This window comes from Babylonia areolata, chromosome 23 (genome assembly GCF_041734735.1).
Source record: "Babylonia areolata isolate BAREFJ2019XMU chromosome 23, ASM4173473v1, whole genome shotgun sequence".
Classification (NCBI taxonomy): domain Eukaryota; kingdom Metazoa; phylum Mollusca; class Gastropoda; order Neogastropoda; family Buccinidae; genus Babylonia; species Babylonia areolata.
This window is the reverse complement of record NC_134898.1, coordinates 51,307,603-51,334,046: the sequence shown is the minus strand read 5'-3', so window position 1 is coordinate 51,334,046 and position 26,444 is coordinate 51,307,603. Positions and strand designations below refer to the sequence as shown.

At 39.7% G+C, this 26,444-nt stretch overlaps 1 pseudogene across 1 annotated transcript in view; it reads left to right on the top strand.

Moving 5' to 3' along the window:
* Positions 1 to 26,444, top strand: part of LOC143297712 (E3 ubiquitin-protein ligase rnf213-alpha-like) — a 222,519-nt pseudogene that overhangs the window by 166,776 nt on the left and 29,299 nt on the right. Inside the window, exons 70-81 of the transcript XR_013057300.1 lie at positions 1,494 to 1,594; positions 2,515 to 2,706; positions 4,015 to 4,155; positions 10,088 to 10,198; positions 12,435 to 12,576; positions 12,867 to 13,159; positions 15,970 to 16,090; positions 17,328 to 17,453; positions 19,908 to 20,018; positions 20,743 to 20,793; positions 23,568 to 23,768; positions 25,225 to 25,297. The product of XR_013057300.1 is annotated as an E3 ubiquitin-protein ligase rnf213-alpha-like (transcript). The remainder of the gene's footprint in view (positions 1 to 1,493; positions 1,595 to 2,514; positions 2,707 to 4,014; positions 4,156 to 10,087; positions 10,199 to 12,434; positions 12,577 to 12,866; positions 13,160 to 15,969; positions 16,091 to 17,327; positions 17,454 to 19,907; positions 20,019 to 20,742; positions 20,794 to 23,567; positions 23,769 to 25,224; positions 25,298 to 26,444) is intronic.

The window sequence follows — 26,444 nt, the reverse complement described above, 5'->3', positions numbered from 1 at the left end:
CATCATGTAAACGTAGTGATTGTTGTCTCATCATGTAAATGCAGTGACTGCTGTCTCTTCATGTAAACACAGTGACTGCTGTCTCTTCATGTAAATGTAGTGATTGCTGTCTTTTCATGTAAATGTAGTGACTGCTGTCTCATCATGTAAATGTAGTGATTGTAAATGTAGTGATTGCTGTCTCCTCATGTAAATGTAGTGACTGCTGTCTCTTCATGTAAATGTAGTGATTGTAAATGTAGTGATTGTTGTTTCATCATGTAAGTGTAATGATTGTTGTCTCATCATGTAAATGTAGTGACTGCTGTCTCATCATGTAAATGTAGTGATTGCTGTCTCTTCATGTAAATATAGAGATTGTAAATGTAGTGACTGCTGTCTCTTCATGTAAATGTAGTGATTGCTGTCTCTTCATGTAAACACAGTGACTGCTGTCTCTTCATGTAAATGTAGTGATTGTTGTCTCATCATGTAAGTGTAGTGATTGTTGTCTCATCATGTAAATGTAGTGACTGCTGTCTCATCATGTAAATGTAGTGATTGCTGTCTCTTAATGTAAATATAGTGATTGTAAATGTAGTGATTGTTGTCTCATCATGTAAATGTAGTGACTGCTGTCTCTTCATGTAAATGTAGTGATTGCTGTCTCTTCATGTAAACACAGTGACTGCTGTCTCTTCATGTAAACACAGTGACTGCTGTCTCTTCATGTAAATGTAGTGATTGTAAATGTAGTGATGTCTCATCATGTAAATGTAGTGACTGCTGTCTCTTCATGTAAACAAAGTGACTGCTGTCGCTTCATGTAAACACAGTGACTGCTGTCTCTTCATGTAAATGTAGTGATTGTAAATGTTGTGATTGTTGTCTCATCATGTAAATGTAGTGATTGTTGTCTCTTCATGTAAATGTAGTGATTGTAAATGTAGTAATTGCTGTCTCATTGTAAATGTAAATGTGATAGTTGTCTCATTGTGTAACTTGCACCTGTCAGGTATGTGTTGGAGGAGGGGGAGAGGGGGGCAGGGGAGAGGGGGTGCAGGGGAGGGGTGGGGAGCAGGGGAGGGGTGGGGAGAAGAAAGGAAGGTGGCAGAATGGTTAAGACACTCAGCTGCCAGTATAGATAGTCAGCGAGGGTGTGGGTTTGAATCCCACTCTTGCCCTTTCTCGCGTGTATGACTGGAATATCAAACTGAGCATCTAGCTATTTGGATGAGAGGATAAGCCAAGGTCCCATGTGTAGCACGCACATGGCGCACTGAAATAGAACCCACGGCAATGAAGATGTGCTTTGGCAAAAAAATCTGTAGCAGAAATCCATTTGATAGGTACACAAGTATATAAGCATGCACTCCAGGCCTGAAAAAGTGTGTTGGGTTATGCTGCTGGTCAGTCATCTGCCTCGCAGATGTGGTGTAAGAGTATATGGGTTTGTCCGAACGCAAGTGACGCAGTGACACCTCCTTGAGAGAGTTAAACTGTGTGTGTGACAGATGCTTGGTGACAATGTGGACATGAAGAAGGCGCAGACTCTGGCTCAGGTGGATGACTTCCTGAAACGTACCAATGGCAGAATGATTGGACATCTTCTGGGGTATGTTTGATTGTGTTTTACAATAAAAGTTTTATTGGTAGCCAGATTCTTTGTTGACCAGTGTTGTGGAATCAGTAAAGTAAAGCCAACACTGCAGATGTTCATAAAAGATCTTAAATGGGCACATGAAGTCAACAAGTATGTTTTTGAAATAACTATGTATTGTAAAATAAAATGAAAAAGAACCGAAGTGGACATTATCCATGTGCATTGTACAGCACAAAGCTTTGTGATATCTGATGAATTAGATGCATTGATGAATATTCATTGTTCTGCCTATGTTCTTTTGATGTTGAATGGTCAATGCTCAGGACAGTATTCTATTGTCTCCTCCCAATATCACATAATGTATACTTTTTTCTGATTAAAATTGTTTTAAAAAAGATATATGTCAGTGCATACAACCATGCCATCTTCTTCGCTGTTTCAGTGTTGGATTTTAATGTGTCATCTTTGTTGACTGACTGTGGTCTGATGTTGGTTTTTTTTTTGGGGGGGGGTGGGGGTGGGGGTTCCCATATAAGTGGGACTGGAAACAAGATATGATACTTTTTTCAACATTTTTTTAAATTGTCTTTTTCAGTCATATCTTTTTGTCATCCTTGAGAAAGTAGCAGTTGGTATAATACTGGAATCTAATGATGTGCAGCACTTCCCACAGGTATTCACATACAATAATATGATATTGGATGTCCAGTAAATAAACAACTCGAGTTTAGATTACAAGCACATGTATGAAAGCATTTGCATGCCAGTAAAGTTGATACCATTCTTTCTGGATCCAGATGATAGCTATAATTCACTGAAGGGTCCTCCACAGAAAGGCACCATGATAAAGCTTGTTGGAAAAAAAAGGTGAGGGGGGCAGGCGGGGTCCTTTTTCCATCTCCAATGTACCATTTCATGTTATTCTGTTTCAGGAAACTCGGCAAATGCTCGTACTGTGATACCAAGTTCGAGTCTTCCCCTGTGGAGCTGCCCTGTAGCCATCGCCTGTGCAACAGCTGCTACAGAGACTCCTGTCACGGAAATCGTGCCGATGCCAAATGCCAAGAATGTGGCACCCGAGTGCCTCCAGACTTTGATCCAGCCACTGCCTGCAACCAGGACAGGTGACTCCCCCTGGAGGTTCAGTTTGTGGGAATTGTTCCTATTAAGATCTGCCCACAGTAGTCATCCTTGAGAGTATCAGTATCAGTAGCTCAAGGAGGCGTCACTGCGTTTGGTCAAATCCATATTTGCTACACCACATCTGCCAAGCAGATGTCTGACCGGCAGTGTAACCCATTGCGCTTAGTCAGGCCTTGAGAAAAAAAAAGATAAATAATTTTTTTTTTTTTTAAATAATAATAAATAAATAAAATAAAACAGAATAAAAATAAATCACAATTTTTTTTTAATAAATAAATTATTTTAAAAAAAACTAAAATATTAAATAAATAAATAAATGAAAATGAAAATTAAAAAAATAAAATATAATAAAATGAAATATATAAAGTAATAATCATCCTTGAGAAAACATCAGCACTAGGTACAAAGGGTGCTCATTGTGTAGCTGAACAGAAGAAAACTACAGGAACAGCAGAACCATGAAATATGTCTTACAGTAGAATAATCATGTTGAAGTTGTACAATAGAATAATTATTTGGCTATGTTGTCAAATGTCATTCCATTTGTGAAAACCTGTTGTGCCCAGGAAGGCAGTATGTGGGGTAACGGTGATGGTCCTCCTGCAGGAATAACTCTTTCACATCGCGATTTTCATGCCATGATCCATCATGAATTCTGCCAGGGATGAACACTTCTTAAGTTTGTCACATTGTTTTGGAAAGCAGTCTCCATGCAGAAGAAATGTTTTCAAAGAATTTAAGTTTTTGGATATCAATGCTTGAAGATGATGTTCATTATGGTTGTCAAGTATCTGTCATTACTCCAAAGATATCCCATGTGAGGTCAGTGATTGAGGGGAAGTGGGTTTTGTTTTTTTTTGGTTTTTTTTGTTTTTTGTTTTTTTTTGTTTTTGAGCAGATTGGGATGTCTTCTTTTCTTGGAGGTTTGGTTACCAGGAGTTTGTCTTTTTGTGATTGTTTTTAAAAGAGAGAAATAAACCTGTGACACGCTATAACCTGCATGTTTTTGATGAATGCATTGTTTTTAAAAGAGAGAAATAAACCTGTGACACGCTATAACCTGCATGTTTTTGATGAATGCATATGCTGGAGTTTTTACTGTAACTGTATTGCATTGCATTGTAGTATGGTGTGTTGCATTCCATTGCATTGCACTGTATTGCACTGCATTGTATACTCAGGTTTTTAGGTAATAAGGTTTTTAGGTAATAAATGATAGTAGCATGGATCAGCAGAGATGGTGTCTTCAGTGCGGGGTGGCTGACTAAGTGTTGTGTGTGTTGTCACAGAGAGGCTGCAGAGCTGCTGGGTCGCTACCAGCGACAGATCAGTGGGTTCCTGATGGCTCTGGTGTCCCAGCTGTGTTTTGCTGGAAAGAACCCGCCTGAACCCGCTGCTGTCAGCCACATCTTTGGCTACATCATCCACAAGTGAGTGTCCCCCCCCCCGTGCAGGGTGAGCAGGTCTGTGTGAAGGTGCTTGTTCTCTTCTCTGTGTGAAGGTGCTTGTTCTCTTCTCTGTGTGAAGGTGCTTGTTCTCTTCTCTGTGTGAAGGTGCTTGTTCTCTTCTCTGTGTGATGTGCTTTGTTGTGGCGTGCTGTCCTTACTGTGTATGTTTATCATTAGTACTGTCCTTACTGTGTATGTTTATCATTAGTACTGTCCTTACAGTGTATGTGTTTATCATTTGTTCTGTCCTTACTGTGTATGTTTATCATTAGTACTGTCCTTACTGTGTATGTGTTTATCATTTGTTCTGTCCTTACTGTGTATGTTTATCATTTGTTCTGTCCTTACTGTGTATGTGTTTATCATTTGTTCTGTCCTTACTGTGTATGTGTTTATCATTTGTTCTGTCCTTACTGTGTATGTGTTTATCATTAGTACTGTCCTTACTGTGTATCTGTTTATCATTAGTACTGTCCTTACTGTGTATGTGTTTATCATTTGTTCTGTCCTTACTGTGTATGTGTTTATCATTTGTTCTGTCCTTACTGTGTATGTGTTTATCATTAGTACTGTCCTTACTGTGTATCTGTTTATCATTAGTACTGTCCTTACTGTGTATGTGTTTCTCATTTGTACTGTCCTTACAGTGTATGTGTTTATCATTTGTTCTGTCCTTACTGTGTATGTGTTTATCATTTGTTCTGTCCTTACTGTGTATGTTTATCATTAGTACTGTCCTTACTGTGTATGTGTTTATCATTTGTTCTGTCCTTACTGTGTATGTGTTTATCATTTGTTCTGTCCTTACTGTGTATGTTTATCATTAGTACTGTCCTTACTGTGTATGTGTTTATCATTTGTACTGTCCTTACTGTGTATGTATGTGTTTATCATTAGTACTGTCCTTACTGTGTATTGTTTATCATTAGTACTGTCCTTACTGTGTATGTGTTTATCATTAGTACTGTCCTTACTGTGTATGTGTTTATCATTAGTACTGTCCTTACTGTGTATCTGTTTATCATTAGTACTGTCCTTACTGTGTATGTGTTTATCATTTGTACTGTCCTTACTGTGTATGTGTTTATCATTTGTACTGTCCTTACTGTGTATGTGTTTATCATTAGTACTGTCCTTACTGTGTATGTGTTTATCATTAGTACTGTCCTTACTGTGTATGTGTTTCTCATTTGTACTGTCCTTACTGTGTATGTGTTTATCATTTGTACTGTCCTTACTGTGTATGTGTTTATCATTTGTTCTGTCCTTACTGTGTATGTGTTTATCATTAGTACTGTCCTTACTGTGTATGTGTTTATCATTTGTACTGTCCTTACTGTGTATGTGTTTATCATTTGTACTGTCCTTACTGTGTATGTGTTTATCATTAGTACTGTCCTTACTGTGTATGTGTTTATCATTTGTACTGTCCTTACTGTGTATGTGTTTATCATTAGTACTGTCCTTACTGTGTATGTTTATCATTAGTACTGTCCTTACTGTGTATGTGTTTATCATTAGTACTGTCCTTACTGTGTATGTTTATCATTAGTACTGTCCTTACTGTGTATCTGTTTATCATTAGTACTGTCCTTACTGTGTATGTGTTTATCATTTGTTCTGTCCTTACTGTGTATGTGTTTATCATTTGTTCTGTCCTTACTGTGTATGTGTTTATCATTTGTTCTGTCCTTACTGTGTATGTGTTTATCATTTGTTCTGTCCTTACTGTGTATCTGTTTCTCATTTGTACTGTCCTTACTGTGTATGTGTTTATCATTAGTACTGTCCTTACTGTGTATGTGTTTATCATTTGTACTGTCCTTACTGTGTATGTGTTTATCATTTGTTCTGTCCTTACTGTGTATGTGTTTATCATTAGTACTGTCCTTACAGTGTATGTGTTTATCATTAGTACTGTCCTTACTGTGTATGTGTTTATCATTTGTTCTGTCCTTACTGTGTATGTGTTTATCATTTGTTCTGTCCTTACTGTGTATGTGTTTATCATTTGTTCTGTCCTTACTGTGTATGTGTTTATCATTTGTTCTGTCCTTACTGTGTATGTGTTTATCATTTGTACTGTCCTTACTGTGTATGTGTTTATCATTAGTACTGTCCTTACTGTGTATGTGTTTATCATTTGTACTGTCCTTACTGTGTATGTGTTTATCATTAGTACTGTCCTTACTGTGTATGTGTTTATCATTAGTACTGTCCTTACTGTGTATGTGTTTATCATTAGTACTGTCCTTACTGTGTATGTGTTTATCATTTGTTCTGTCCTTACTGTGTATGTTTATCATTAGTACTGTCCTTACTGTGTATGTGTTTATCATTAGTACTGTCCTTACTGTGTATGTGTTTATCATTAGTACTGTCCTTACTGTGTATGTGTTTATCATTTGTTCTGTCCTTACTGTGTATGTGTTTATCATTTGTTCTGTCCTTACTGTGTATGTTTATCATTAGTACTGTCCTTACTGTGTATGTGTTTATCATTAGTACTGTCCTTACTGTGTATGTTTATCATTAGTACTGTCCTTACTGTGTATGTGTTTATCATTAGTACTGTCCTTACTGTGTATGTGTTTATCATTAGTACTGTCCTTACTGTGTATGTGTTTCTCATTTGTACTGTCCTTACTGTGTATGTGTTTATCATTAGTACTGTCCTTACTGTGTATGTGTTTATCATTAGTACTGTCCTTACTGTGTATGTGTTTCTCATTTGTACTGTCCTTACTGTGTATGTGTTTATCATTAGTACTGTCCTTACTGTGTATGTGTTTATCATTAGTACTGTCCTTACTGTGTATGTGTTTATCATTAGTACTGTCCTTACTGTGTATGTGTTTATCATTTGTACTGTCCTTACTGTGTATGTGTTTATCATTTGTACTGTCCTTACTGTGTATGTGTTTCTCATTTGTACTGTCCTTACTGTGTATGTGTTTATCATTTGTACTGTCCTTACTGTGTATGTGTTTATCATTAGTACTGTCCTTACTGTGTATGTGTTTCTCATTTGTTCTGTCCTTACTGTGTATGTGTTTATCATTTGTACTGTCCTTACTGTGTATGTGTTTATCATTTGTACTGTCCTTACTGTGTATGTGTTTATCATTTGTACTGTCCTTACTGTGTATGTGTTTATCATTTGTACTGTCCTTACAGTGTATGTGTTTATCATTTGTACTGTCCTTACTGTGTATGTGTTTATCATTAGTACTGTCCTTACTGTGTATGTGTTTATCATTTGTACTGTCCTTACTGTGTATGTGTTTATCATTAGTACTGTCCTTACTGTGTATGTGTTTATCATTTGTACTGTCCTTACTGTGTATGTGTTTATCATTAGTACTGTCCTTACTGTGTATGTGTTTATCATTTGTACTGTCCTTACTGTGTATGTGTTTATCATTTGTACTGTCCTTACTGTGTATGTGTTTATCATTAGTACTGTCCTTACTGTGTATGTGTTTCTCATTTGTACTGTCCTTACTGTGTATGTGTTTATCATTAGTACTGTCCTTACTGTGTATGTGTTTATCATTTGTACTGTCCTTACTGTGTATGTGTTTATCATTAGTACTGTCCTTACTGTGTATGTGTTTATCATTTGTACTGTCCTTACTGTGTATGTGTTTATCATTTGTTCTGTCCTTACTGTGTATGTGTTTATCATTTGTTCTGTCCTTACTGTGTATGTGTTTCTCATTTGTTCTGTCCTTACTGTGTATGTGTTTATCATTAGTACTGTCCTTACTGTGTATGTGTTTCTCATTTGTTCTGTCCTTACTGTGTATGTGTTTCTCATTTGTACTGTCCTTACTGTGTATGTGTTTATCATTAGTACTGTCCTTACTGTGTATGTGTTTATCATTAGTACTGTCCTTACTGTGTATCAGTTTATCATTAGTACTGTCCTTACTGTGTATGTGTTTCTCATTTGTACTGTCCTTACAGTGTATGTGTTTATCATTTGTACTGTCCTTACTGTGTATGTGTTTATCATTAGTACTGTCCTTACTGTGTATGTGTTTCTCATTTGTACTGTCCTTACTGTGTATGTGTTTATCATTAGTACTGTCCTTACAGTGTATGTGTTTATCATTTGTACTGTCCTTACTGTGTATGTGTTTCTCATTTGTACTGTCCTTACTGTGTATGTGTTTATCATTAGTACTGTCCTTACTGTGTATGTGTTTATCATTTGTACTGTCCTTACGGTGTATGTGTTTATCATTTGTTCTGTCCTTACTGTGTATGTGTTTATCATTAGTACTGTCCTTACTGTGTATGTGTTTCTCATTTGTACTGTCCTTACTGTGTATGTGTTTATCATTAGTACTGTCCTTACTGTGTATGTGTTTATCATTAGTACTGTCCTTACTGTGTATGTGTTTATCATTTGTACTGTCCTTACTGTGTATGTGTTTCTCATTTGTTCTGTCCTTACTGTGTATGTGTTTCTCATTTGTTCTATCCTGAATGCGTATTTGTTTCTCATTTGTTTTGTCCTTACTGTGTATGTGTTTCTCATTTGTTCTGTCCTTACTGTGTATGTGTTTCTCATTTGTACTGTCCTTAATGCGTATCTGTTTATCATTTGTATTGTCTGTAATGTGCATATGTCTCTTATTTGTACTGTCCTTAATGTTACGCTGCTGGTCAGGCATCTGCTTGGCAGATGTGGTGTAGCATATATGGATTTGTCCGAAAGCAGTGACACCTCCTTGAGCTACTGAAACTGAAACTTAATGTTTATTTTTTGTAGACGTCATTAATGTGTATGTCCCTGATTTGTACTGTCCTTAATATGTATATCTATAGTTTGTACTGTCCTTCATATATATATAAATATGTGTGTGTGTGTGTGTGTGTGACTTAAGTGGCTGAAAGATTGAAGTAGATATGTTGGATTTTGATATTATCTTGCTGTGTTGCTGTTTCAGCAAGCATTAGTTTGTTCTAATTAGTGAAGCAAAATTTTCTAATTCTTTCACAATATTTGAAAAACAGATGAATTTTTTTTGTCCTTGTAAAATTTTGAGGTCAGAAACAACTTGCGAGGAGATTGTGATCATGGTATATGTCTGTTTTTATTTGATGATTTCAGTGATGGTCACACAAATACCATATACCATCTTTTTTTGTTGATATTTTGGCTTTTTCATCCTTTTGCCAGATGGTTTGGAGTTATGCAGATCAAAGGGAAGATGTTGCTGAAGAAAATAGTGTGTTTGGTTTTGATTGGTAGATGTAGCAATGGTCAGTTGTGGTTTGGAATGTGATGGTGATGCAGTGATGGTCAGTGGTGGTTTGGAATTTGTGCAGGTCATTGGCTGATGGGGTCACTGGTTGATGGCTTGAAATATGTGCAGGTCATTTGTTGATGGTTTGGAAGGTGTGTAGGTCATTTGTTGATGGTTTGGAAGGTGTGTAGGTCATTTGTTGATGGTTTGGAATGTGTGTAGGTCATTTGTTGATGGCTTGGAACATGTGCAGGTCATTTGTTGATGGTTTGGAATGTGTATAGGTCATTTGTTGATGGCTTGGAACATGTGCAGGTCATTTGTTGATGGTTTGGAATGTGTGTAGGTCATTTGTTGATGGTTTGGAATGTGTGTAGGTCATTTGTTGATGGTTTGGAATGTGTGTAGGTCATTTGTTGATGGCTTGGAATGTGTGTAGGTCATTTGTTGATGGCTTGGAACATGTGCAGGTCATTTGTTGATGGTTTGGAATGTGTGCAGGTCATTTGTTGATGGTTTGGAATGTGTGTAGGTCATTTGTTGATGGCTTGGAATGTGTGTAGGTCATTTGTTGATGGTTTGGAATGTGTGTAGGTCATTTGTTGATGGCTTGGAACATGTGCAGGTCATTTGTTGATGGTTTGGAATGTGTGCAGGTCAAAGGGCAAGACCCTGTTGCAGACGAAGAACATGACTGTGCATGATGACCTCATCGACCCCACGCCTGTGCTGCGCTCCTTCCTGCTGCGACTGCTGCTGAAACACAGGTCAGACATGTTGACCTGTCAGTATAGTGCTTGTGTGTGTGTGTGTGTGTGTGTTTGGCTGCATGTGTGTGAATGTGTTTGTGTGTGTGTGTGTGTGTTTATGTGTGTGTTTGGCTGCATGTGTGTTTCTTGTGTGTGTGTGTGTGTGTTTCTTGTGTGTGTGTGTGTGTGTGTGTGTGTGTGAATGTGTTTGTGTGTGTGTGTGTGTGTGTTTATGTGTGTGTTTGGCTGCATGTGTGTTTCTTGTGTGTGTGTGTGTGTGTGTGTGTGTGTAAAACAGTACTGATATGTCCAAAAAAAATCACAATGCCCATTTCTCACTGAAACACTGAGCACCCAGTTTGTCACAAAACACATCCACAGCACACACTTCCTGTGTGGCCTAGCTGGGTGGTAACCAACAACACAAAACTCAACACAGTACAGCATAGAGGAGCACAATACAATACAATACAATACAACACAATACAATACAATGCAGTACAGTACAGTACAATACAATACACTATGTATAATGCAGCGCGACACAGTGTAATTCAATGCAGCATAATGATACAATACAATATGATGCAATATGATACAATACAACATGATACAATACAATGCAAAACAATGCAACTCAACACTGTGGTGTTCAGTGAGAAAGGTGTGTACGACCTAGAGAAGTTATTTTTGGAACGCTCAGACAGTGGTGGACCAGTAGAACACAACACAACACAACACAGCGCAATGCAACGCAATGCAGCACAACACAACACAACACAACACAATAGTATTCAGTGAGAAACTGTTTGTTGCCACCTAGAAGAGTTTCTGGTGAACACTCAGACAGTGGTGGACCTGTACAACACAACGCAACACGACACAACATGACATGACACATCACAACACAATACAGTACAGTGAGGAAGACGTGTACGGCCACCTGGACCAGTTCCTGACTGACGCCCAGACAGTGGTGGTCCAGTACAACACAACACGACGAAACACAACCCTGAATGACACTACATGACACGACACAACACAACATGACATGATACAACACTGCATGACATGACACGACACTGCATGACATGACATGACACAACATGACACAACACTTAGGTGTTCAGTGACAAAGATATGTACGGCCGCCTGGACAAGCTCCTGACGGACATCCAGACAGTGGTGGTCCAGTACAACACAACACAACACAACCCTGTATGACTCGACATGACATGACACAACACAACACAACCCTACATGACACAACGCAACACAACCCTGTATGACATGACACGACACTGCATGACATGACACGACATGACACAACATGACACAACACAACACAACCCTGTATGACATGACATGACACGACACTGCACGACATGACATGACACAACATAACACAACACAACCCTACATGACACAACGCAACACAACCCTGTATGACATGACACGACATGACACAACATGACACAACACAACCCTGTATGACATGACATGACACGACACTGCACGACATGACATGACATAACATAACACAGCACTTAGGTATTCAGTGAGAAAGATGTGTACGGCCGCCTGGACAAGCTCGTGATGGACATCCAGACAGTGGTGGTCCTGTACAGTACAACACTATACAATACAATACAACATGACACAACACAACACATACAACACTGTGGTGTTCAGTGAGATAGACGTGCACGACCACCAGGAGAAGTTTCTGGGGGACACTCAGACAGTGGTGGACATGTACAACACAGCACAGCAAAACACAACACAGCACCGCACGGCACGACACGACACGACATGTTACACAATACAATACTATGGTGTTCAGTGAGACAGACATGCACAACCACCAGGAGAAGTTTCTGGAGGACACTCAGACAGTGGTGGACATGTACAACACAGCACAGCAAAACACAACACAGTACCACACAACACTACACGACACGTTACACAATACAACACTGTGGTGTTCAGTGAGATAGACATGCACGACCACCAGTAGAAGTTTCTGGAGGACACTCAGACAGTGATGGACATGTACAACACAGCACAGCAAAACACAACACAGCACCACACAACACGACATGTTACACAATACAACACTATGGTGTTCAGTGAGGAAGACATGCATGGACACCTGGAGAAGTTTCTGGGGAACACTCGGACAGTGGTGGTCCTGTTCAACACAACACAACACAACACAGTGCAAAATAATACAGCTAAACGCTGTGGTGTTCAGTGAGAAAGACGTGTATGTCCACCTGGACAAGTTCCTGGCGGACGCCCAGACAGTGGTGGACCAGGAGCTGGCTGCTTCCCCTGACACTGCTGCCTGCCCCACCCTGCTGGAGTTCTGTCTGCTTGTTATACACTGCATTGAGGTACCGTGTGGGTGTTGATGTGGGCGCTTGTGTGTGTGTGTGTGTGTGTTTGTGTGTGTGTTCCAAGAGGAATAAATGTTAACTGCTCTAGACCACTTCATTCTCAACGGTTTTCATGTCTTCAGATAGATAGATTGATATTAACCTTGGAAAGTGATTTCTTTACTGTCAATCTTATGCCCAGATTTTTGTTGTTGTTGCCAAAATTTGGATGAGGAGGAGAACAGGTTAAGCGGAAAGGTAACAACATATCATTTATATATATAAAGACCGCGAACCTTTTCCCACAGGACCTTCACCACGAGCAGGACGCAGTCATCAGCGCCGACCTGAATCCTGAGGGACACCTGCTGCTCCTTGCGGACACGCTGCAGGCGCTGAACCGCAGACTGAGGTCACAAACCCAACTGCTGCCCTCTCTCTACGCACTGGGACACGTCCGCCATGCCCTGGTTGCGTGCGCGCACGTACTGCATGACACCATCGTAGCGGTAGGGGTGATGCCAGTGATCAGCCAGGAACTGGACGACTTGCTGCAAGAGCTGAAGCACCTGTGCCAGAATGGAAACACTGACTGGCCAAAGTAAGCAGTTTTCTGTGAATTTTTGTTGTTTAAGGTCAGACACTACAGTCAAATAACAACTTTTTTTTCCTCTCCGACAATATCTCTTTTTTTTTTTTTTTTGTCTACTAGGTGTATCATCACTTATGGATCACAAAAAAAGTGTTCTTAGATTTCTGTTAATACCTGTTGCTATGGAAACAAATCAAAATGGCCGCCAAACAATGTATCAAAGAAATCGGGTTTGTGGTCCATGTGGTGCATGCAGACACTTTTTGTTATGTCGACTTGATACACAATGACATTATCTTCATTTTCATGTGAGATTGTGTTGATTCTTCAATTATTGTACTTTTTATAAATTTTTGAAATTTTGGCTATTGTGAAATTCTCAAAATTTACAATGGGTAAAGATTGGAACTGCTATGAATTAAAACCCAGAGAATATTTTCATAATTATGACAAAACTTCAATAACATGTCATAAAACAATCATGCAGAGTCTTATGGTTGTAGGTTTACTCATCATTGAGCGAGTCCAAGGTATGTTGTCAAGGCCAGAAACCGGAAGACTTGCATCGAAATTGAACAAAATAAACACTTTCGTGATTCAGCAAGCAATCTTTATTGGCAATTTTTTCATTGTTAAAGACATCTTTACAGTGGAAAAACTTATGCATATGACAGAAGAGATGTTCAAGAATAAAAATCCATCAAAAACCCAAATTATGAAAAAAACATCATTTTGGTCTCTTTTGCACTGCCGTGTCCCCCCCTTAAGGTGATTCTTTATTGGTGAATGTATCAGGTAGGCAATTGCAACAACGGAGACACTGACTAGCCAAAGTGAGCCACTTTCTGTGATTTTGTTGTTGTTATTGTTGTTATTTATCAATGAATGTATCAGGCACAGTGCCACAACGGAGACACTGACTAGCCAAAGTGAGCCACTTTCTGTGATATTATTGTTGTTATTGTTGTTGTTATTTATCAATGAATGTATCAGGCACAGTGCCACAACGGAGACACTGACTAGCCAAAGTGAGCCACTTTCTGTGATTTTGTTGTTTCTTTTTCTCCTTCTTTGTTCGTGGGCTGCAACTGCCACATTCACTCACATGTACACGAGTGGGCTTTTACATGTATAACCGTTTTTACCCCCGCCTTGTAGGCAGCCACACTCCGTTTTCGGGGGTGGTAGTTTTGTTTAAGATGATTCTTTTCTATTTTTCACCGTGTCAGTGGCATTACTCCCATGATGCTCAATCTGAGTCCCCCATACACAGCCACACTTGAGTTAATTTGTCACAGTCCTTGTGGTTTAACTCACTCAGTACGGCCAGTCCTCTCTTCTCCTCTACACAGACCCCTCGGATGTCCAGTGGGTGTCTGAATGACCCAACCTTTAGCTTCCGTCATCAGAACTGTGGTATTCTTTGTCAACATTCACCTCTTCAGTATAAGAGCCTTCCGCTTGCAATATTTTGATGGTGGTAATTGGGGTGAAACGCTGTTAACATCTTCTCTTTTGCCGTTCGTATGGAGAGAGTTAAGATGATTCTTTATTGATGAAGGTATCAGGTAGGCAAGTGCATGCTTTAAAGAAAAAAATCTTGATATGCAGCCCTTGTCCAAAAGATGGACAGAAATGAAAGAAGCCATTGTTGGAAAAAAAATTATGTATGTAGGTCATCGTGTGTGTCTGTTTGTGTGTGTGTGACAGGAATGGAAAGTTACACATATTACCATTTTCTGTAAATGACATCCCAGTATTAAAACTTGTGATACACAAGATATGGTATGACAGATGGCTGAATGTTCATTGTGTGGACTGACAGATGCAGTGGGTGTACAAGTGAGGACTGGCAGATGGCTGAATGTTCATTGGGCATACAGATGTGGACTGACATATGGATGAATGTTCATGGTGTTGACTGCCAGATAGCTGAATGTTCATGGTGTGGACTAACAGATGGCTGAATATTCATTGTGTGGACTGACAGATGGATCAAATGTGGACAGACAGATGGTTGAATGTTTATGGTGTAGACTGACAGATGGCTGAATGTGGACTGACAGATGGCTGAATGTTCATGGTGTGGACTGCCAGATGGCTGAATGTTCATGGAGTTGACTGCCAGATGGCTGAATGTGGACTGCCAGATGGTTGAATGTGGATGGAGTGGACTGTCAGATGGCTGAATGTTCATGGAGTTGACTGCCAGATGGCTGAATGTTCATGATATGGACTGCCAGGTGGCTGAATGTGCATGGTGTGGACTAACAGATGGCTGAATATTCATTGTGTGTACATGTGTGGACTGCCACATGGCTGAATGTGGACTGCCAGATGGCTGAATGTTCATGGGGTGGACTGCCACATGGCTGAATGTGGACTGCCAGATGGCTGAATGTTCATAATGTGGACTGATAGATGGCTGAATGTTCATAATGTGGACTGACAGATGACTGAATATTCATAATGTGGACTAACAGATGACTTGATATTCATAATGTGGACTGACAGATGGCTGAATGTTCATAATGTGGACTGACGGATGGCTGAATGTTCATAATGTGGACTGACAGATTACTTGGTATTCATAATGTGGACTGACAGATGGCTGAATGTTCATAATGTGGACTGACAGATTACTTGATATTCATAATGTGGACTGACAGATTACTTGATATTCATAATGTGGACGGACGGATGGCTGAATGTTCATAATGTGGACTGACAGATTATTTGATATTCATGATGTGGACTGACAGATGACTGAACGTTCATAATGTGGCCTGACAGAGGCTGAATATTCACTATACCTGCAGGAAGTTCCTGGTCAAACAGCTGTGCCGGGAGTACGGAATCCAGGACTTCATGACGCTGGTCAAGCGAGCCAAACATGATGACCGCCTGGACTGGATAATGATCCAGGAACCTGACATCCAGGTGGGCTTTCTGAGTCATCAGAACCGCTGGAGTTTTTGTTGTTTTTATTTCACATTTTGATCGGTTTCATCTGAAGACGAAACACAAAAGATAATGTAAAAAAAAAAAAAAAAAAGGAACAGTGCACATGCATAAAGCAAATGGAAGCATGGTGTGTCTTCATTTAAGATGATTTGATACTTAGACATTTGAACACATTGTTTCAAAAAAAAAAGAAGTTTTTAAAAATATGGATACGATTTTCCATATAAGACTAAATAAGACATGTCAAAAGAATGTATACATTTCTCTCTTCTCTTTTAAAATTTTATTTTCATCATCAGATAAAAAAACTGAACTGCACATAACTTTTTTTTCGCATAAAAACTAGATATTTTTCAAACAGGCTGATTAGATAAAAGATTTCTTCAATTTTTGTACACTCATTATTTCAAACAGAACTGATTCAATGTTGAACCTTGTTCTTGAGCATTACTCACATTTTTCTTCAGTATTTTAATTAAAAGTCATCACCAGAATAGTTACCCAGCTTTGCTATGAATTTTTTTTCCATTGTCAAGAAGGAACTGTTTGCATAATTGTATACACAAAACTATGGGGGTATTTGGCTTATGGCCTCAGTGAAGTAACTTTTTAATGATGGCAACAGCTGTAAGATAGGAAGGAAGTGAAAAGAGGATGGGTGAGGGAGGTTGGGTGTGGGGTAAATAGCTGCTTCTCTTCAGAATGTTGTTGTGAACTTGCCCCTCCACTGCAGAGGCACGGGCACAGGGATTATTGAAATGAGTACTGCCAACCCCAAATGGGACTCTTGAACACAAAATGGGAAAATAAACTGCATGTTTGTCAATTGATCGCTATCTGGGCTAAATTATTATTGGATTGCCCAGACAAGTGAGATTGTCTTGCGTCCTGTTATAGGACACGATAACACAGCAGAAGTCCAGACAGTAGAACGGCAGCAGCTTGGTGCACAGGCTGCAGGAATGGAAGATGTCTGCCAGAAAAGAGGACAGAAGGGAGGTAATATACTAGGGGAGGTTACTAGCCACAGCCAATTTTGATTTCACCACTTGGATGGAGTAGTACTTTGCACTGGACAGGAATTAGACCCCTGTATCAGTGGGGCATGGTGAGTATGTTCAATTAAATGCAATCTTGGGATAAAAAAAAAAAAGAAGAAGAAATTCTGTGGTACTGGCCCGGTAGAGAGAGAAGGAAAAACTGTTGTCTGCAGGTGGAGCAGGTGGAGGCGGTGGCTGACCGCTACCTGCTGTGTGGTGACCAGTACAAAGCTGTCCGTGATCTGCTGGCACAGGTCAAGCTGGATGGGGACCTGGCTCCGTTTCTGCAAGCCCTGCAGGTATGGTCCAGCCTTTGAGAATGTATTTTACTTGATCTTATTTTGTTTTGCTTTGTTTTATTTCATTTTATCTATTATATATATATTTAGATAGATAGATATTGATTGATAGATATAGACTTTTATTTGTAATAACTGAAACACCATTCAACTGTATGTCCACTTGTTCCAAGGTGCAACGCAACTGAACTGAACAGTTGCGCATTCTCAAATGACGGAACATTTTTTAATGTCCACATGTACCACAACATTTATTTGCACTGAAAAGTAGAGTGCCCACATGTGCTGGAAGAGGTGTGGCTGAAGGAACAGTGCCTTACAGTTTCAGTTTCAGTAGCTCAAGGAGGCGTCACTGCATTCGGACAAATCCATATACGCTACACCAGCCTTACAGAACAGAGCATTGCACTACGCACAGCACTGGACTGATTCACACCCACACAACACACGACAGGTCATCCCCACTTCTATATAAAAACAAAATCATTCACTTGCATCATCAAGTGTTCTTTAGCTGTTCGCTGGTCAGCTGCTCATTTATGAAATCCACAAAGGCCAATGACACTGCCCCATTGTTTATTGATCCGCACAGGTCAACAACACTGACACTTTTTTTTCTTTTTTTTTATGTTTGTTTCATTTTTGAGCCAGGCAAGTATTCATATTTCAACTGCCTTAGGCTTCTGTGTCTTTGATGGCATGTGTATAGAGGCTTCATTATAATGTCCAGTGTTTTTAGTTTTTGTATCCTTTTAAGTGTTAATTGTGAGCACTCTGCACCCCCATGCTAAGGACGTAGAGCCCATTATTATTATTATTATTATTATTACTATCATATGTATGTGTGTGTGACATGAAAAATAAATGTTAAGGTTCAAGAAAGACATTTTCTTGAGTTCTTTGGTTACTTTTTATTGTTTTCTCTTAACATGCATGTTCATATACTTATCTGATAAGTAACAATGTATCCTGCTGTCTGTGCCTCAGTACCCCAATATTGATTATAATTATAATGCTGCCATAGCATAATATTGAGTTATATTACAGATGCTGATGTGGTGTGATATTGAGTCCAGTTACAAATGGTGATGCATGGTGTTATGTGAGTCCACCTGTGATTAGTGCAGTACTGTCATATTTGAGTCCCAATTACAAATGCTGCCACAGAGTGAAATTTGAGTGCAGTTATAAATGCTGCCATAGTTTGATATTTTGTCCAGGTACAAATGCTGCCATAGTTTGATATTTTGTCCAGGTGAAAATGCTGCCATAGTTTGGTATTTAGTCAAGTTACAAACGTTGCCATAGTGTGATATTGAGTCAAATTATTAATGGATGTTATGCTGTAAGCATTATATCTGTGATATTGTGCTGTCACAGGTGTTGCTCCACTGTGGTATTGTGTCATGTTGTGCATGTTTCAGCTCTGTGATGTAATGTCCTTTTGAACATTGTGCTGAACTGTGATATTTTGTTGTGTGAGGAGTACTGCAGTGCTGAGATATTGTATCTTGTCTTAAATGCTGGATTGTTTCTATGATGTGTTTTTGTTCGTTTGTTTTTATCTAAGTGGATCAGTCATGTGATGTTTTATATAGCTTAGTTGGGTATTTTGCCATTAGGGCTTTAGTACTGTGGGATTGTGTCATATTCTTACCTATTCACCTCTGATGTATAGCTGCTTATTTGTATTCATTACTGCGGTGTTGTTTTGGTGTTATTTAAAAGTGATACAAACACTTCAACAATGTTACGTTGTGATGTGACTCATCAGACCCTGCGATGTTATTTAAATGTGATACAAACACTTCAACAATGTTACATTGTGATGTGACTCATCAGACCCTGCGATGTTATTTAAATGTGATACAAACACTTCAACAATGTTACATTGTGATGTGACTCATCAGACCCTGCAATGTTATTTAAATGTGATACAAACACTTCAACAGTGTTATGTTGTGATGTGACTCATCAGACCCTGCGATGTTATTTAAATGTGATACAAACACTTCAACAATGTTACGTTGTGATGTGACTCATCAGACCCTGCGATGTTATTTAAATGTGATACAAACACTTCAACAATGTTACGTTGTGATGTGACTCATCAGACCCTGCGATGTTATTTAAATGTGATACAAACACTTCAACAATGTTACATTGTGATGTGACTCATCAGACCCTGCGATGTTATTTAAATGTGATACAAACACTTCAACAATGTTACATTGTGATGTGACTCATCAGACCCTGCAATGTTATTTAAATGTGATACAAACACTTCAACAATGTTACGTTGTGATGTGACTCATCAGACCCTGCGATGTTATTTAAATGTGATACAAACACTTCAACAATGTTACATTGTGATGTGACTCATCAGACCCTGCGATGTTATTTAAATGTGATACAAACACTTCAACAATGTTACGTTGTGATGTGACTCATCAGACCCTGCGACTGCCAGGGGAACAGAAGGAAACCCTGCTGCTGTTGGCCCTGCATCGAGAGATCACCATGTCCATTCTGTGTCCCACGCCCGACCCAGTCCGCACTGTGGTGGTGAGTCTGCCTTCTGTCCCCTTTGGGGTCTCTGCAGATGGTTTTCCCATTCGTTCTGCAGTGTTCACAGTTGACGCTTTTTTCTGTCTTCCCATCTCCCTCTCTCCCTCAACAGGACGCTTGTATAATTGTACAACGTGGTTGTTTTTGTCTTGGTGATACCACACATTCGCAGCACAAGAGACGTTTTGCTAGTTTATAATGTTTGATAAGGTACACGAGGACTGGTATTCAAGCATAGAATGAGACACATTGCACAGGCACAGGAGGAGACGGGGAAAAGGTACATGTACACGTGGTCCAGCTGTTATAGTGTGTGTATGTGTGTGTGTTTGTGTGTGTGTGTGGTAACGATGTGTGTTGCTGTGGTCATGGAGAAAGAGAGCAGGACACCAAACTGGCCAGCAGAGCAAGTATGCTGCAGTATACACACACATGAATCAATTTGCAACATTGAGCCTAGTAGTTCAAGCACTCTTTAGAATCAAGCTCAAACTCTCGTCGATTCAACCATTTACTTGTGCACTCATGTACATAATACTGCTCTGCTGGAGTAATCCATTTGGTTTTTGATTAGGTGTTTTATAGGTTGTCAGTTAATATGACTATTTGCTGTGTATAGTGTCAGCGAATTATGATTATCTGCTGTATAGATTGTGAGTGAGTATGACTATCTGCTGTACAGATTGTCAGTGAGTATGACTGATTTGCTGTGTTTGTGCAGGCTGACAACGTGAGACAGCTGATTCAGAGCTGTGGTGCTCTGCAAGACAAGGTGAACATATTGACTGACATTGATTTATAATGGAACTGTGGTCTTTTGTGTGCTCCTGGTTTTGATGTCTGCGTGTGTGTGTGTGTGTGTGTGTGTTTGCTAGTCTTGAAGATGTGCCATGTGTCAATGCAAGTATGTATGTGTGTAGTGTGTGTGTGTGTGTGTGGGGGGCGGGGGGGGGCGTGTATGTGATGTGTGTGTTGTACATTGTGCACTACTGTACAGCGTGTTTTGCAGAGTGCGTTGGGGGTTGTTAGGTGTTGAGCGTTGCTCATTGTGTTATGTGTACAGCACAAAGTGGGTTGTGGGTTGCTGAATCTATTTTGTATGTTGTTGTCATGCATGTTAAAGTGGACATGTTCCCCCTACCCCCAATACCACACCACAGACACCACAAAACAGATATGCCTACACAAATAAGTTTTATAATGCATTTGATATGTGCACGCAGAATAATTAGATAATAATAATAATAATAATGGTACCTATATAGCGCTAAATCTTGTGCATAAACAAATCAAAGCGCTTTCGCACCAGTCATTCTCACGCAAGCATAACTCTAAAACTGAAAAAAAAAACACTAAAAAGACAAGGAAGAGGCAGGGAAGGGAGGCTATTTTGGGAAGAGGTGGGTTTTAAGGCCAGACTTGAAAGAGCTGAGTGTGGAGACTTGACGAAGCGAAAGAGGAAGTTCATTCCAATTGCAAGGTCCAGAGACAGAGAAAGAACGGTGGCCAACAGTCGAGAGTTTGAATCTGGGTATGTGTAAGTGGAGTGGATCCAAAGCTGATCGTAGTGAGCGAGATGGAGTGTAGAGGTGAAGGCAGCCACAGAGATAGGAAGGGGCTGATTTGTGAATACATTTGTAGCATAGAGTGCTGATCTTGTACTTTATTCGGTGTGAGACAGGGAGCCAGTGGAGATGTTGCAAAAGAGGAGTGGTGTGCTCAGATCTTTTCTTTCTGAGGACGAGTCGGGCAGCAGAATTTTGTATGCGCTGAAGGGACTGAATGGATGAAGCAGGCAAACCAGACAATAGAGAGTTACAGTAGTCAAGGCGAGAGAGAATGAGAGAAACGACAAGTCTAGATGTTGCGTCAGTGGACAGATATTTCCGGATGGAACTGATGCGCCGCAGTTGACAGTAGCAGGCTTGACATGTCTGATTGATAAATGTTTGCATGGACAGTGTGTTGTCAAGTAAGTCATCCATGACAGTTGCACAGCATGCATTGCATGTTGTACAGTGTACTTTATATATTGTACAGTGTGCTTGCATATTGTACATTGTGCTTTACATGTTGTACAGTGTGCTTTACCTGTTGCTCAGTGTCTTACACATTTTGCACAGTGTACACTGTGTATTGCTTTGTGTGTTACATGTGTTATGCAGTATGCATTGTGTGTTGTTCAATGTATTACACATGTTGTACTGTGTGCATTGCGTGTTGCTAATTGTGTCATGCATTTTGTACAGTGTGCATTGTCTGTTGCTCAGCGTATTACATGTGTTGTACAGTGTGTGGTGTGTGTCGCTGAGTGTATTTTACATGTTGCAGTGTTTGTTGTGTGTTGCTCAATGGGTAATGCATGTTATACACTGTGCGTTGTCTGTTGCTCAGTGTATTACATTTGATGTAGTGTATGTGGTGAGTGTTGCTTAGTGTGTTACACATGTTGCAGTGTGTGTTGTTTGTTGCTCAATGTGTTATGTATGTTATACAGTGTGCATTGTCTGTTACTCAATGTATTACGTGTATTGTACTGTGTGTGTTGTGTGTTGCTCAGTGTGTTATGCATGTTGTACAGTGTGCATTGTGTGTTGTTCAATGTTTTACGCATGTTGTACAATGTGTGTAGTTCAATGTATTATGCATGTTGAACGATTTGGGTCATGTGTTGCTCATTGTACTACGTGTTCTACAGTGTGTACTGTGTGTTGCTCAATGTGTTAAGCGTGTTTTACAGTGTGAGTTGCATGTTGCTCAGTGTGTTGTGCATGTTGTACATTATGCGTTGTGTGTTGCTCAGTGTGTTTAACGTGTTGTATTGTGCGTGTTGTGTGTTGCTCAGTGTACTACACGTGTTCTATAGTGTGTGTTGTATGTTGCTCAATGTGTTAAGCGTGTTTTACAGTGTGAGTTGCATGTTGCTCAGTGTGTTATGCATGTTGTACATTATGCGTTGTGTGTTGCTCAATGTGTTTAACGTGTTGTATTGTGCGTGTTGTGTGTTGCTCAGTGTACTACACATGTTCTATAGTGTGTGTTGTATGTTGCTCAATGTGTTAAGCAAGTTGCACAATGTGTGTTGCTCAGTGTACCACGTGTTTTGTACAGTGTGTGTTGTGTGTTGCTCAATGTGTCAAATGTGTTGTGCATTGTGTTTTGTATGTTGCTCAGTGTACTACGCATGTTGTACAATGTTTGTTGTGTGTTCCTCAGTGTACTATGCGTGTCATACAGTGTGAGTTGTGTGGTGCTCAGTGTTCTGCACATATTGCACAGTGTGCGTTGTGTGTTACTCAGTGCACTACGCATGTTCTACAGTGTGTGCTGTGCGTTGCTCAGTGTGTTAAGCATGTTGTACAGTGTGTGTTGTGTGTTATTCAGTGTACCACACATGTTGTACAGTGCGTGTTGCTCAATGTGTTAACGTGTATTGTACAGTATGCTTTGTGTGTTGCTTAGTCTGTTACACGTGTTGCACAGTGTGCATTACGTGTTGCTCAATGTGTAACACGTGTTGTACCGTGTGCGTTGCGTGTTCTCCAGGCCCTGGCCCAGCAGCTGTGCGACAACCAGCTGGGGGAGGCGGGCGGCCTGCTTCGGGTGTGTGTCGACCAGGACCTGGGCACACAGAGTCTGCTGTGCGTGCTGACACACCTGCGTCTGGCGCTGAGGCCCAGGGCCGGCCCCGCCCCCTCTCTGCTATCGCCACTGTCCGCCCTGCTGTTCCAGCCCGCCACCATGGTGGTAAGTTGGTTTGGTGCCTTCTTGGTGTTGATTTGTATGCATTTGTGATGAATTGTTTTGGTGTTGTGATGCTGGTTCCTTGGTGTTTATTTTTGACTATGGTGAAAGTGATGTGATTTGTTTTGCTGTGATTTGTGCCCGTGTGATTTGAGACTGTGATGGTGCCTGCATTGATTTATATATTTTTATGTCACTTAAACTTGAATATGTATATTTTAGCCAGTGTCATGTGAGATTGTGTTGATTTTGTACATATTTTTATGATGCTTAGTCTTACACTTTTATATTTTATTGTAAAGTACTGTGAGCCCCATCTAAGATTGTACATATTTTTATGATGCTTAGTCTTACATTTGTACATTTTACTGTAAAGTACTGTGAGCCCCATCTAAGATGGGGGTACTGCACTATATAAGCCTGCATTTTATTTTTATCATTATTGTAATTATTATTATTATTTCTTTATGCTGGCATTCCACAGACACTTTTGATTTTGGTTTGAAATTATTACACCCATAGAGCCTGCAGTTTCTTACTCCTACTTATTTTCTTACTGTTCCGGGTGGTTTGTGTACTGAGCAGAAATGACCCCAATGACTATGATAAGGTATAGCCTGTTTTTGTAAGAGTGTGACTGGAGATATGCATGTTTAGCAATTTGCTGTCTGAATTTGCAGAATAATATTTGTATTATTATTATTATTATATTCTTTATTAGTCTTGATTCATTTTCCTTTGACAGTGTGACTGCAATTGTGAAGGAACATGTATCCATGTTACTGAGGCATTTCAGCCAGTGGCTTTAAAAAGTGTCAGTGTCAGTGTCATTCCACATAGTTGAGGTGTTTTTTTAACAAGCCTTTAGCTTTCGCTCTGAAGGTAAGCTTCTTTTCTGTTGCTGTGGTCTGTAGTGTTGTTCTCTGTGGAGGTCGTAGACTCTGCTGGTTATATTTTGTGTGTGTGTGTAATGGGGGAGGGAGGGAGGGACGAGGAGGGGTGGGGGTGGGGGGCATGTGTTACGTTTATGTTAATGATAACAATTTTTAGTAAGCCTGCTTATTTCTTTTCTGTTAATTTCATTTTATGATTTTTTTTTCTTTTTGCATTCCCTTTGTCAGTGTCGTTTCAGTTGTATTTCCTGTATCTTACTTATCCTGAAGTTAATTTTGTTCTTGAGGAACTGATCTTTTCATCTGTGTTTGTTTGTTTTTCAATGAAAACTAGATCTGAGTGAGACTGGGAGCATTTCAGATGAAACTGCAAGCATGTAAAAAAAATTTTTTTTTTTTTTAAAGAAAAAACATGTACAATAACGTTCACCCCATCACAGCTTCAGGTCAGTGCAAGGTGTTATGTATTATAACGCGTTGCAGTGTTGTTTTACGTGAACTGATGTGTGACTGATCTGTTCTGACGTGTGACTGATCTGTTCTGACGTGTGACTGATCTGTTCCAGAACGCATTCCTGCCCACCATGCCCCAGGACAACATTCAGGAAGTTCTTGCCGTCATACAGGAGAGAGTTTGGCGTAAGAAGATTGCTAACGCACCATCCCCACCCCACCTCCCATATTCTGCACACGTTTTCTGACAGTTTGAAGAAATTCTAAGTTAGAAAAATTCCCTGTTGGAATCACAGTATACACATGTTGATTTCATAAGTTGATTCTTGAATTTCACACATTCATGGGGGCTTGATAATAGGCATGCAACTTTCCAGATCCCAAATGAAAACTGCACCCATTTTAAGGCATTTTGGCAGTCCTGTTCAATGTATTGTTTAGAAGAGGCGGTGATGATGGTGGATGTGAGTGTGTGTATGTGGTTGGGGGTTGGGAGGGGGGGATCAAGGGGTCTAACTTTTGTGTGTAATTGTTGTATCATTATCTTTGCAAAATTTCCACAAAAAATGTCAGGTCTGAATTAAAATACATGTTTCATGATACTAACACACACACACATCACACACACACACACACACACACACACACACACACACACACACACACATACATATACATACAGGTGAATAAAAGGGACAGAGGAACAAACACAAATGATGCTTCTGTGTCTGCTTGATTTCTCTGCAGCCTTCGACACAGTAGATCATGATATTCTTCTCAATCATCTTCATAATACTTTGGAATCTCTGGCACAGTTCATGATTGGTTTAAATCTTCTTTCTCCTATTGTACTCAAAAGGTGTTCATTTCAAGTTCTCATTCTGAATCCAGACCTCTTCCTGATTGATATGGTATTCCCCAAGGTTCAGTTCTTGGTTCAATATTATTTAGTCTGTACACTCAACCACTGTCTGACATCATCAGACAACACCAGTGTCATTTTCACAAATTTGCAGATGACACCCAACTCACTAAAGCTTCTACCCCAACTTGTTTTGCTGTCCTCCACAAAAACATAGAGATGTGCATTGTTGCTGTGAAGGCTCCACAAAAACATAGAGATGTGCATTGTTGCTGTGAGGGAGTGGGTGCTGACAAACAAGCTTAAACTTCATGATGTCAAGACAGAAGCCATACTTATAGGCTCTAAGTCTGCACTTAGTCATGTTTCAGACCATACCTTGACAGTCTGCAATGATGACATCAGCTTTCAAAATTTTGTCAGGAACCTTGGTGATTTTTTTGATTTTTAAAAAAAATTTATTTTTTAATT